Source organism: Diorhabda sublineata, chromosome 5, assembly GCF_026230105.1.
Source record: "Diorhabda sublineata isolate icDioSubl1.1 chromosome 5, icDioSubl1.1, whole genome shotgun sequence".
Lineage (NCBI taxonomy): Eukaryota > Metazoa > Arthropoda > Insecta > Coleoptera > Chrysomelidae > Diorhabda > Diorhabda sublineata.
Genome location: NC_079478.1, coordinates 33,926,095 through 33,940,530, shown reverse-complemented (window position 1 = coordinate 33,940,530; position 14,436 = coordinate 33,926,095). Strand labels below are relative to the sequence as shown.

At 37.3% G+C, this 14,436-nt stretch overlaps 1 protein-coding gene and 1 long non-coding RNA gene across 6 annotated transcripts in view; one reads left to right on the top strand and one right to left on the bottom strand.

The window, feature by feature from the left end:
- The window catches only part of LOC130443805 (uncharacterized), a 63,144-nt gene extending 57,489 nt beyond the window's left edge, over positions 1-5,655 (bottom strand). The window contains exon 1 of the long non-coding RNA XR_008909886.1: positions 5,177-5,655. This is a non-coding gene — a long non-coding RNA (uncharacterized LOC130443805). The remainder of the gene's footprint in view (positions 1-5,176) is intronic.
- The window catches only part of LOC130443803 (D-2-hydroxyglutarate dehydrogenase, mitochondrial), a 77,736-nt gene that overhangs the window by 12,216 nt on the left and 51,084 nt on the right, over positions 1-14,436 (top strand). For 2 of the 5 annotated variants that reach the window (XM_056778650.1, XM_056778647.1), the window contains exon 2: positions 8,914-8,977. The exons of the other annotated variants lie outside the window; for them this stretch is intronic. The gene's annotated coding sequence lies outside the window, so the exon portion shown is untranslated. The remainder of the gene's footprint in view (positions 1-8,913; positions 8,978-14,436) is intronic. 5 annotated transcript variants of the gene reach the window in all.

The following is a 14,436-nucleotide window of genomic DNA, read 5'->3' as shown; positions in this document are numbered from 1 at the left end:
TAAAGATGAGTTCAAACAATTTTTCGAACAGTGGCAGCACCGCTAGGACAAATGTATTACTAGTAATGGGGAGTATTTTGAAGGGGATAAGGTTGTTTTGTAAATATATAGCATTTAAAAATGAATTCCTGTTATTTTGGTGACAAATTGTGACATATTCCGTACAGCTCACTCTATAGTTTAATTGTTAAGGTATGAACATGAAATATCCCGCTGGAATTGGTGAAAAATTTTACTGTTGAAAAGGTCTATGTAGTCTCTGAAGATGCTGACTTACTTATCTCAATAAAACAGTGTAATTGTGTGTGAATAAATAGTGTGTTCATTGTACCTATTACTTAGTTGTGGTGACTACTTTTATTTTTACAAAAAAAAAAAATTTTATGCAGTTTCTACTAGCATTCCTTAATTTTCATATTATTACACTTTTCAAAATCTCACATTTCTAAACAAACGACATTTCGGTAAACCATTGGAATATAAGGGTAGCGGGAATTAGATAACATTTCAGCACATTTTCTGTTTCGACCTAAACCCTAAGCAAACTAAACAACGACACTAAATCCTTAACACCACGTACGGACCCATATTAACGATAAGCTCTTCATAACTTAAATTTCTTGTTTGGCAAATAACCTTCGGGCCAGAGGAAGTTCGACCTTTAATCTTTTAAGTTTAACGAGTTCATTTTATATATATATATATATATATATATATATATATATATATATATATATCGAAAGTTGTTATACCACTCTGATTATACGTAATAACGTCGAAACTAGTCGGTGGTTACAAACCTCTTGGAATTGCGAGCCATTAGAGATGTTGATATCGACAAAAATGTGGATTGACGTCACATTCTTCAGAGGAGATGTAATTCAATATTCGTCGAGGCATTAGGCAGGAAAGTAGTTGTTTTCTCCTTGGAAGAACGTCAGAATACGTTTTGGAAATATCAAAATTTCTCAATATTGAGAAAAATTCGTTTATCGTTAGATTAAACACTAAAAATTATAAGTTTGTAAATCAATTAAAGGTGCTTAATTCGGTCGAAAGCTTGATGGTTATTGAGAAATAACAGATTTTTAAAAAAGTCCATAATGAATTCAAATCTTCTTCTACCTTTTCAAATGTTGGTCAATTTGACTTGTCAGCCACTCTACACTTATAATTAAAAGATATTTTGTGCAAAATTATGCATCTCCTTGTTCTGATTTCAAAAAACGGAGACTACTCTCAAAGGAGGCTATTTTTCTGTGGTTTTTATGTCCCACTTCCTAAACTGTTAGTACTAATCTTTCGCGGAACCTTTTAATGAAACGAGTAGAATCTTCGTAGAGTAGATTCTCTGCTATATCTCTGGTTTGCTAGCAAAATCTGCAATTGTCGTTCTCTGCCATGCCGAGGCTGCCTGTTTGCTCATTGCTTGGTGTATATTGGTGGCTTGATATCCACATTATGATGACTTTGTTTCCTATAGCTAGTGTTTTTAAAGTTTTTTGCTTTCCCATGCCGCTTGGCTGTCGAAAATAATGTAAAGTGCTTTCAAGAGAGGTTTCTAACCAAACACTCCTAACTAGATATTTTCATTGATGTCGATCCATCCGTACGCCAGAAAGATGAATTTAGAGCTAACTGAAGATCTTTATTCGCTCAGAATTTGGTGTCCCTTCCATAATATCCTATTAATCTGCTAGTATTTTTACTTTTTCCCTTATTTTGTCGTGGATCTGCTTTCTTCTTCATTTTTCCTAGGAGTTTTATCTTTGAGTATTCTATAGTCCATCTGTTTCCAAGTAAGAATCGAATAGAGGTTAGAGTTGGATAAAACTTATATCAGAGATTGTAGTAACTCATAGCTTTCGTGCCCATTTAGACTAAGTCAGCTCGTTTTGGACAATCATTGTGCCAAGCTTCAGAAAAATTGGCCAAAACTAATTCCCATCTTCCTTGGGTACGTTTGGACACTTCAGGGTTAGTTTTGACGAGAATGGGAGGATTTTGAGGTTTCGTGCCCATTGAGACTCAGTCAGCTTGTTTTGAAACATCATTGTGCCAAGCTAATTCCCTTCGTCCTAGGGTAAGTTCGGACACTTCAGGGTTAGTTTTGATGGAGATAGGAGGATTTTGGGGTTTTGTGTGCGTTGAGACTCAATCAGCTTGCTTTGAATTAACAATAACAAACTTAAGTGTTATAGATTCAAGCATAATGTTTCCATGGTCACTAAAATTTTAGGCTTTGGCCCAACCAATATGAAAACTGAACTAGATTCTACTCTGGGTGAGACTGCTCCTTCGTTATTAACAGTAAAATATTGATTAGCAGAATTTGAACGAGGCAGTACGACCTTCGAAGACCAGCATCGCAGTGGTCGACCAAATGAGGTGACGACTCCAAAAATGTTGGAGTAAACCCACAAACCGATACTGGGTGATCGTCGACTGGAAGTGCGCAAGCTAGCAGACATAGTAGGCATTCCAAAAAGTGCGGTACATCGCATATTAACTGAAAATTTAGACATGAGAAAGCTGCGTGCAAGATGGAACGAAAACAGCGTCGTGAAGATGTTTCCATCGCGTGTTTGGCAATGTTTCAAATAATTTTGGCACCGTTTCATAACCATGGATGGAATGTGGGTCCATGCTTTTACAAATAACAATCAAAACAAGAGAGAACCGGCTCCAAAGAAGGCAAAGATCGTTCCATCTGCAGGCAAGGTCATGGTGTTGGTTTTTGGGATGCGCATGGGATAATTTTCATTGATTATCTTGAAAAAATGTTTGAGCGAAGAAATCGAGTAAAAATGACCGCATTTGGTTTAAGAAGATAATATTGTTTCATCAAGACAATGCACCAGTTCACACATCAGTACAGTTTACCATTCAAGGGTTAAAATTCATTTTTAATTTTACTTATTCCAAAAGTTCGCGAGTACGGTCATGGATTTACCTTTCCGTTAACCACTCGTAGAACATGAAAAAGTATTAAGAAAAAAGTTCGATTAATATTTTGTTACCTTGGCGGCAGATTGGTTTCAGATAACCGTAAAATGATTGCAATGTAGAGAAATTTCAATTACTGAGGTAGCTGACCATAACTTATTATTATTGGAGTTTTTTTTTTAAATCGCACGTTTTTTATTGAAAATCGGCAATTTATTTCGTTATAAAAGTTGGGAGTAAATAACAGGGTTTTAGATTTTTAAGAAATTTCCTTAGGGTAATGTGGGCGGATGAAAAGTCCTATTGCATGATTTTTATCCATCAGAAGGGATACAAGGGCCAATTATTGATCGTTAACTAACTTCCAAAGCATTTGATTATGTCAACAACAAACGCGATTTTGAAATATCGAATAGTACCAAAAATATTCGATTTAAAAAAGCAATTAGATAAGAACGATAAAATAATCGATATCTTCGACAAATTTTGCGCATTTTTCATTCCAAAAGTTCTAGACTATCTCTTCAAATAAGAGGTGGGGGAGAGCGGGGACCTTGTTACGAAAAAATACCTGCAAGTCCGGTTCTGCTTAACCGATTTATAAACTTGATGTTGTTTCAAAAAGCTTTTGTCCAGCAATACAAAATATATAAATATCGATATATTCTTTCAGTCCCGCGATATATTAATAAATGTGAAAACGTCGAGTTTTTCTTCAAACGTTTTCGTCCAAACGAAAATTGAAAATTTATTCCGGTTGTAAATTTCTTACATCGGCCTACTTGTAGTAGTAAATCTTATTATTGCCGCTAGATGGCGTTATTTAAATGTAACTAATTACGTAATTAGTGGCGCCGTTGGTGTCAAAATGACATTTTTCATGCATAAAATCAGTTGCTGATGAATGGATGGGACACCAGTTTCAATTTCTACCATCTTTAATCGCTCGACTGGCACTAGGTCGTCACTAATTTGGAAATGAAACTAATAAGTGTCCTAAAATACTTGTTCGCAACCTCTTTTACCATAGATGAAGAGGCTGAACGATTGAAGTTTAATAGGGGGTGGAACAAACTCTAACTCTAGCACAGGGCCGAATTAAGCTAGGGGCTTGGGGGGGGCTATAGCCCCAGGTCCAAGAGGGCCCCATCATTTGGAAATCATTCTGTATTTTTTGATGTGTTGATACAACAAATCTAACGTATTGATATTATTTTGTGAATTTTTTCGGGTTTCCGAATTCCTTAAGGGGGCCCCGTCATTATTTTAGCCCCGGGCCCTTATAAATCTTGATCCGGCCCTGCTCTAGTATAATAATCAAATTTTTTCAACTACAATTTATCTAAAATGCATTCGAAAATAACGAAACCATTTGACGCGTACATCTTGGTACAATTCGTCTTTAAAATTGATTTAAATCATTGGTTCCCATAATTTATGGTTCCTTAGACCTTTTTATTTTGATCCATATTAATTTATTTATCAGAATAACGTTAGAACTATATTTCTTATAAAACTAATATTTGTAAATGCAATATTATGTATATAGTACTGATAAACGAATATCTAAATTAAATATACAATTTTTGTGAACGCTATTTATAGACTTTCACTAATCGTAAACAGAGCGTGATCGACCGAACGATCTCGTTTACATACAATGAAGGAACTCGTTTTGTTATGACATCCCAGTGAAACTGAAACAAAATATTAAACTCGCATTTGCGCAAGATAAACACTTTTGGCGAATACGACGACAAAAAAAAACCCAGTCAGCCATGCCTCATCAACTTACATCAACACATTATATGATAAAGCGATCTACAAATAAAAGCAGAGCAAGCGAAATTCGACCCAACAGTCACCCGATTTAACGCCCATACCTATTTTAACTAATCATAACTCTCCTGCTGTTCGCATTATGGATTCTGCGTATTTGTTAGACAAACGTCCAATTATGCAAAAATATGCGACCGAAACTTTTAGATGTCGGAGAGAAAAAAAAAGTTTGGCGACGTCTAGACTCGTATAAAGTTAGACTAAACTACACCGTTATTGGAACGTCGCCTATAAACGCACGGTCTAAACGTCACGTATTAGAAATACAACGGACCACACCCGTTGGACGGGTTCTCTTCGATAATGGACTCGTCCGAGTTGATACGTCCCCTTTCTACTTATGGCTGTCTGGATACCCAGCTGTGACAAGTAAAATATCGTTTCTACTCACCCAAAAATCTCCTTTTTCATCCAAAAAAGTTTAAATTAGATTGCACACGTCACTTTAGAGTATTTAAAACACTATTTCGGACATGCGCGAATTTTTTTAGGTTAAAAAGAAAGCTATGTACCGTACGCGAACCGTTTGATGTCTTTGCCCTGTAAAAAGACCCTCTTGTTCAAGATTGTAACGGAATTTTATTGGTCGACGGGGCAGCCAGTAGGGTTAGACTTTATCGTGCGAGAAAAGGCGTGGTCGTCAAGTAAGCGTCAAGCGGAGAGGCATTTCTAGTGGGGGAAATTAGTCTTTCTGGATGAAGTGATCAGTAGCGCGCCGCAGGGGATATTATTTACAATTTTAATTTAAGTTTATATGCAGTAAATTCGAATTTAATGCTACGAGGGTTGTTTGAGAATATTTTTCGATAACCAGTTCTTTATTTAAGTCTACATAATTTTTGATGCTCTTCTCTTCAAAATATCTAAAAACTGGACCATTCGAGAAAATATTGAGCATGGAAAGAGGAATTTGGTCCTTAATTCATTAGTGGGTAGCTCGGGAATAAATTATCCTTTCATCATTGCATATTGAACTAGATATAATGAAACAATTTACTAGATCACTAGGTAAATACGGAAACTGTTTTTTTTTTTGACAAAACTTTCGCTGGGAAATAAAAATTCTATCGAATTTATAGAACACCTTCTGTCACAATTGAAAAATATGAGTATGAAACACTGTTGACTCTACGCAATCACGAAATTTTTCGTCTGTTTTCCCGATCAACTTCCTCAATCTATTTCCAGTTATGGAGTAGTACCAGCAAGTGTGTTGCCGCCATTTTGTTGATTTTTAGAATCATCGCAGCGTTCAAGTTGTCCGAGAGAGCGTGAAAAGTCGCGTCGTTGAAATCGTTCGATGTTTACCTCTTGGTCAACCAAAGGCTTTGATTTTTCGACTTAAATCTAGCTGCTTAATGTTTCCGCCAGCGTGCAGGTGCAGGACACCTCGCCTATTCGAGATTCTTCTCTCGTTGCCAGCGAAGCGATCGAATCTACGACTCCATTTCCTTCATAGTCACCTGGCAGGACTCCTTTATGTCATTTTCCAAAGTCTACACATCAGAGAAAAGCTTTAAATAAAGTTTTTATCAGTATCCATGTTTTATACTCAATCTATTTCAAATTAAGAGTCCAAAAATATTCATCTTTTGTTTAGAGTCCCTCAAAGTATGTATTTCTCAACTTATATTGATAAGTGCTGACATTTTCAGAGCGGGACAACCCTTTTGTAACTGTGAGGCTCTACATAACACGAGAGACCACTTTAAGGCTTTTTCCACCGACCAAGAAAGTTAAGAGCTCCAGCTTATGCAATGTAGTGTACGTGGAGATCTCCTGGTATCTCTAGCAGAACTAGGTGAAAAGCAAAAAGACAAAAAGACCCGAATTACAGTATCAACTTGTCGGAATACCTACTCTAGGACTTTTCCCGCTCAACGGAACGGGTTTAATCACGTTCGTACGTGTATGTGTGTGATTCGTGCTATCATGCTGTAAATTTCGCTTTTTGTAAACCAATTGATCTAGAGAATAAACACTGCTGATACCTTCTCCTCCGTAGATACACAGTATCTATCTCTTTTTCCATTTGCCTAAGCGTATTTTTTACTTAATCCATTTGAACCGATCCTAAACCATGAATTCGTCCTTATTGTACGAGGAACCGAACCCAAACCCCGATCGCACACTATGATGGCCACTAATGCAGCAGTTGATTGGTGGAATCTTATCTTTACAAATATAGATATTTTCAGAATCAGCGAATCATTTAAAAGTATAGATAAACGACAACATTATACTTGAATCTCCTGGAATCCCTTGATAAAACCAGTCACTTAACCGAATAATATTGCAAAGTATGTGGCTTCAAAATCAACCATCAACAAGTCGATTTGCAGGATAACAGGCAACATCTACTCATAAATTGATACTCATAAAGTCATTTTAGCTATTTTTAAATGATTTTGTAGTCGACGATTGTATAGCAGAGATGCTATCCATGAAACGATGTTTCTATACTATACTCCAAGGAATTGCAAATGAAGGCTTGACAATGACACGTAAAAAATCAACTCCCATATGCTTAAGAGTATGTTCAACATCAAACATATTGCTAAATCTTCAAGGTATTGTTGCAGAACCGGAAAGGAAATATATCCTTGAAATATGTTCGGTACGATCGTTGGGAAGATATTTAAAAAAAAAAAATAAAGAAAAAACATGGATTTCGATATAAAACAGTGAATAAAAGGCAAATATTAACGGAAAGTAGTCGTTGGATAAAGTCCAGAAACGAATATACGACAAAAATGTGGAAAGAGGCCAAAAATCTATATATTCTTGGATGAAACATGATTCGACAGTTTTCTTCCATGATTTAATATTTCCAAATACGCCTTCTAGTGGTTGACCAAAAATTCTGAAAATAATTTCCACTTAAAAACGTTAAAACTTTTTATTTTCCGATGGCTGTTATTAGAAGCCCACCCGGTACATTACTTTAGGTAATAAAAGTTGTTTATTCATTCGTCGTTTCTTCACAGCTTTTCAGAGGTTGAAAAAAACAACCCTAGTAATTCGTAACCTTCGTTTTCAAGCTCCTACTGTATCAATTATTATACTACCCAGTATATTAGTATGTTGGTGTCTGTACTTTGTTGTACGATACTATTTTGGCGGATTTTGTTCCCTCTGATTTCTGATTGTTCTTACAAGGATTTCAGAAATAGTTCACATATATCAAAAATCAATTTTATTCATCAATGTTATCTCCTTCGAGAGCAATACAACAATTCCAACGCTTCTCTAACTTCTCGACGCCGAGTTTGTAGAAAGGTTTTGTCTTTTGCCTCAGAATACGATTCAGTTTCAGCAATTGCTTCTTGATTTCTTATCGGCAAGCATTTTTTTATATTAGCAAATAGCTAATAGTCACTGAGTGCCAGATCTGGAGTATACGGTGGATGGGGAAGCAATTCGAAGGTTATTGGTACAGTATTTTTTTCTTCGACAAATGAATTTGACTGTTGTGCCTTTGAACGTGATTCACCCTGCGCAGTCCACTCAGATGATTATCGTTTTGATTCCGGAATGAAGTGATGGCTAAACACTGCTCTGAATCATCAACTCGTGGTTGTTTTTTATCGACTGTGAGTAAACGCTGGACCTATTTTCAAAAAATCTTTCTCATGGTCAAATGTTCATGCATAATTGTAAACAAAATGCCTTCTAATATCTTTACTGCTTCAGCAATCTCACGCAATTTGGATTTTTGATTAGATATCACCAATTTGTGGACATTTTTGATGTTTTCTGGAGTAATAATCTCAATTGGACGATCAGAACGTTCACCGTTCAGTAAACAAATGGTTCTTTTCGATGGAACGCACTTTTGAAGCCAATGCCGAACTTGTACAGTATTTGTTTTCATCAAGAAGCAATAATAAATTAAGACACGAAATTGTTTTGAAAACAACGAAAGTAACTTCACTTAAATGGCTGTCAGTTTTTTCTGACTAATCGAAATGTCATAAAATTTGACACATAGTCTTTTGAAAGTTGGTACTTTATAAACGTCAAATGGCAACGCCATCTATGTATCAGTCACACGACTTATTGAGCGATGTAATATTAGTTAACTCATTATCTTTATTTCGAAATATTGATAATAGTTTTACATTTCAGGTGTACAAGAGCTGAAACATTGGAATAAAACTTTGAGTTTATGATCTTGATGATACTCTTTGGAGTAAGTTCGTAACTCTCTCTTTCTCGCGATTATCCAAACTATCTGCTTATACATGACGATTCGAAATGAATAACGATATATTATAATAGAGCGATTTTGCGCAATATGGAAGTTGTTTTTAACCTAATCAATACCAAAAGATATTGTAAATATTCGTACGAAGAGAAGATAGAATTAAAAGCGAAAGGTATACCATTACCCAACATAGATCGCCCATTTAGAGCATTAGTTGCATGGAATACGCGTTATTAGGATCGACAGATATTAAAACTGAATTAGATTCTTCTTATTTGTTAAATATGCGGAGGTATAACGAAAATGTGTCGAAAAATATATATATAATGTCAAAAATTATCAACTGTATTAAATTTTGCGGGGCATTTGAATTGGTTCGGGACCAACATGATAATCGTGGATTATCCGTTGGAATAATTAAATTTTCTGCTGAATCAGATTCAACTTAAAATGATCATTTAAAAAATTCTTCCATATATTCGAAGAAACCTTCAAAGAAATAGAAAACGATCTGTTGCAGGTTATACTTGAAGTTTGTCATGAGGAAATTAACAATTCTTCGTTTTTCGTGGATGAAACTATGGAATTTTCCATAAAATCTCAACTAATAATAATATTAAGATATATCCGCGATGGTGAACCAATTGAACGCCATTGGAACTACCTAATTCCCGAAAAATACGACTCAGAAACAATTCTATCTGTCATAGATCCTCTATTTAAAAATTCACCCAATAAACTCGTCGCACAGAGCTATGATGAAGCTCGTGTGATGACTGACGAAAATACAGGTGTTCAAGCCTTAATTAAACATAATTATCCTTTTGTACATCACGTACAATTCGTCGTACGTACACTTAAAGACCCAATATTCAATTTTCGGCTGTATTTTTTTCATCAAGTAACACCCCACGTGCATATCCTATTCGATGATCAATTACAACTAAAAATTGAACCGAACGTAGTAATAAACGTTATCGATAATGTCGAAAACTGTATAAAAAACCAGATCCCATATAGGATTTTGCTATGAGCCCAGTATAGGCCCAAACTTGTGCCAAGTATGTACAACTCTGGCCTTGGCTTGGAAGCCATTCTTTGCCCAGGCTTGGCTGGACTCTGGTATGATAACAATGTCGCTCGCTTGGTTTGCAAGTCTGGACCAGGCATGGTAGCCTAGATAAACCCAAGACTGGTCTGCTTCCCTGGGCCAGGCTTGGTTTCTTAGATAGGTCCAAGGCTAGTTTGCAAGTCTGGTCCAGGCTTGCCGAAACTCAGGGATTACGATAATGTCCCTCGCTTGGTTTGCAACCCTGGATGAAGACAAAACAAATTGTAAATCTTATTATATGTTTTATCATTAATAGGAGGGCCGATGTCGGGTTATCCAGAGTTCAGCCAGGCTTGGGAGAATATAGGAAGACCGAGGTAGGGTTACCCAGAGTTTAGTCAGGCTTGGGCCATGATTGGGTTCTCTAGGCAGGGTTTCCCAGTGTTGGCCCAAGCTATTGATAACATCGTTAATGAAGCAGAAGATACGCCACCGGAAGAGACACCCAAACGTAAACTTGATAACCGGATATCGGTTTTAAAAGTGTGTCGAGTTATTATAAATTGTGTAAAAAATCGGTTTAATTTTAAGGAGTATATATTAGTACAATCACTTTTCACTTTCACTTTTCACTTCACACTTGAAATCACTCGAAATTTTTAATAAAAAATCGTCTAGCAGATACATTGAAAGAAACTAAAAAATTATTGGAAATAATTGGAGTAACAACTCCCGTGATAACTCCACAGATCGAACGATGTTTTTCGACGTTAAATCGAATCAGAACGTTTCTTAGAAATTCAAAGACTGAAAATAATTTAACAGCCCTTTCCATGCTATCCATCGAAAAAAAATTTATATCCAAAATAGATAATTTTAATGATAAAGTTATTACAAAATTTGCAAACCAGAAACAACGTAGTATGGGTATCAATCATAAGAAATAGATAACATCGCAACAAAGATTGAATCTTGATGATTTCCATAATTTGATTTAGTGCACAATATCTCAACATGTTCCCCAGGGATGCGTCCCACCGCCCCAATAATCTAACACCCAAATCCGTTGGCACCACCATCAACGCCGATCTTGAAAACATTCTGGAGTGGAAGCAATTTGATGTTCTAAGGTTCAGGATTTGCTCCTGGACATAAAATATCATCATCACCGCAAAATCCTTCGTTGGTGGTTGAGGTTGGGAACAATATGTCCAGGCATGGTCACGCGGTCGATTTAGCTAAGGCAGATTCGCAACATTTCGGAGCCCTCTTCAAGACCAAAAAGCTATATGCTTCGCAACAGCTTCTAAACCTCTACAAGGTCCGTCTTAGGAGTATTGTCGCACATGGAGCTCGAATCCCAAGCATACCCTTAGGATACTCGACTCAATACAAGAGCAAGCAATTTGACCAGAAACTTTGACAGCTTAGAGCATAGAAGGAAGGTCGCCGATCTGATTCTGTTTTACCGATGCTACCACGCAATCCAAAGATCTACTCGACAGGCAGACGTGGCTTATGAAAACCGAGGCCGTCTGTAGACGCCCAGAACGTCATTTTATCAGGACATCTTTCTTTGGAGAAGTACAAGCCTGTGGAATCAATTACCAAGGCACTTCTTTTCCGTTTACCTACTTATGCTTGCTTTTTTACATTAAAAGAGTTGGATCTGCAGAAGTTGTTCAAGACATTCATGAAAATTGAAACATTGCCAAAGCAGGCGCATATTGATCTTTGTGGTACGGTCCAGACAGCTCAGCATCGTCAATAATTCTGCGTCGCACGTCTCGTATTGGAAAACAGTGTGTGTGATTGTCAAAATACGAAGCTTTTCCATAAAACATGATTCTCAACGAATGGTCATCAACATGGAATTGAATAGTACATGGAAATCTTAGACTTCTCTATAGTTTTAGATATAACCGCCATTTAGACCAATGCATCTTTGCAATTTCCTCATACCTGAGCGTGCCGCCGCGCCTCAAAGACAGCTTAAGACCTCTTCTTTCAGCTCTTCTAGAGATGGTAATCACTGGGGGCCGCTTCCACACATTTTTGGACCTACTTTCGCAATCACTTCGTTCGAAAACGATGGCCGGCCAAAACGTTGTTCGTTATGGATTTGTGTACGTCCGTTTTTGGACTAACTGCACCATTTACGCACGTTCTGCACACTTATACACTTGTCCCCATATACCTCATATAGTTTGGAGGAACGAAGCTCCATCTTTCCCAGGTACCAAGATAAGAATGAACGTTGTAGCTAACTCGCCAGGCGGGAGCTGGTAGAAAGGGAGCCAAGCTACACGCCAGTCTCAACGACCACGCCATGTGACCGTGCATTTGAGAATACACAGTTCTCGGAACAAACTTCCTCAATAAAATGATAACCCATCCACATCATACTTACACAAATCCAGGCGAGGCGTTTGGAATCGAGGAGAGATTCATTCTGTTTCGAGACAGCGAAGCGATCAGTTATCGAACGCTACGCCGTTTCTAGAGATTCAGCTCGCGCGACGTAGTTTAATCTTGTGTTGTTGTAAATATTTTCGTGTATATTGTTTTTTTGGTGTGTATATATATAGTAAGTTTAAGTTATCTTTATCTACTACCCTCGAAACTAAGGCTAGTGCCCAAAACTGGTGACCCGACGTGAACAACAAAAGACGCGAGAACAGTGAACATTCGTCTGTTATTATAGAGCGGATATACAGAGTGTAACACGAAGGGCTTAAGTGATATAATCGAACATTGAACAGGTAGATAGAAAGTATTGGTTTTTCCTAAATCAGGTATATCAGAGAGATTAGAAGGTTACTTGGAATTTCCTGGGTGAGGTATCGGAGATGTGGACGGATAATCGTTGTATTGAGGTAGTTTTTTAGGAGAAATGTGTACCTGAATCAAGTATTATTAAGTGCAATGTCACATGGCGTGGTCGCCACACCGCCTTACGACGTTCCTGTGGTCCACAGCTCCTTGTGGACAACCCTCGTATTTGGAATTGGTCTCTAAGTCAGTTTTAAGAAAGAAAATGCATATGCGATGTCGACTTTTTGTTGCGGGGTCTACTCTCGGCCATCCAGATTTCAGTCTTTGTCTTGCAGGGTCAAGTCTTGATCTTGCACGGTGACTCTTGCTACTTCTTGGAATCAAATCCGATCATGAAAACAGTCGTCCAATTTTCAGGTCTCGTTTTCTTCGCATCGTTTTATTGTCAACTAAAATTCAAAAGTTACAGTTCGAACAATTTGTTTTCATTTTTGGCACGTTTTTATTAGTGATGAATACTACAACCAGCATGGACTTAGTCTTAGTCTCGCATATATGGCCATTGTATTGGTCTTACAGGATAATACATACTCCTGGTCCTGTAGGGACCAATCTTGGTTTTGTAGGGTCCAATTTTAGTCTTCTAAGGTCCAATCTTGGTCTTATAGTGTCCAGTTTTGGTCTTGTAGAGTCTAGTCTTATTTTCGCAATGTTTTGCTCTTCCAGTCAGACTATGATCAATCTGGATCATCACTATCTTTCATATGTTTTTGACCGACTGTTGGTCATCTTTAACTGACCCAAGATACAACATTATCACCATAAATCGATTTTGTTAGTGATGATTAAAGGACTACAAGACTACAACCAGCGTGGACTTAGTCTTAGCCTCTAACCCCTAACCCTAACCCCTAACCATTGTCTTGGTCTTACAGGATAATACATACTCCTGGTCCTGTAGAGACCAATCTTGGTCTTGTAGGTTCCAATCTTGGTCTTACAGAGTCCAGTTTTTGTCTTGCTCTTCCAGCTAAACTAAGATCTCGATCATCACTGTTTTTCATATGTTTTTGACCGACTGTTGGTCATCTTTAACTGACCCAAGATACAACATTATCACCATAAATCGATTTTGTTAGTGATGAATAAAGGACTATAAGACTACAACCAGCGTGGACTTAGTCTTAGTCTCGCATATGATACCATTGTCTTGGTCTTACAGGATAATACATACTCCTGGTCCTGTAGGGACCAATCTTGGTCTTGTAGGTTCCAATCTTGGTCTTACAGAGTCCAGTTTTTGTCTTGCTCTTCCAGCTAAACTAAGATCTCGATCATCACTGTTTTTCATATGTTTTTGACCGACTGTTGGTCATCTTTAACTGACCCAAGATACAACATTATCACTATAGATCGATTTTGTTAGTGATGAATAAAGGACTATAAGACTACAACCAACGTGGACTTAGTCTCAGTCTCGCATATGATACCATTGTCTTGGTCTTACAGGATAATACATACTCCTGGTCCTGTAGGGACCAATCTTGGTCTTGTAGGTTCCAATCTTGGTCTTACAGAGTCCAGTTTTTGTCTTGCTCTTCCAGCTAAACTAAGATCT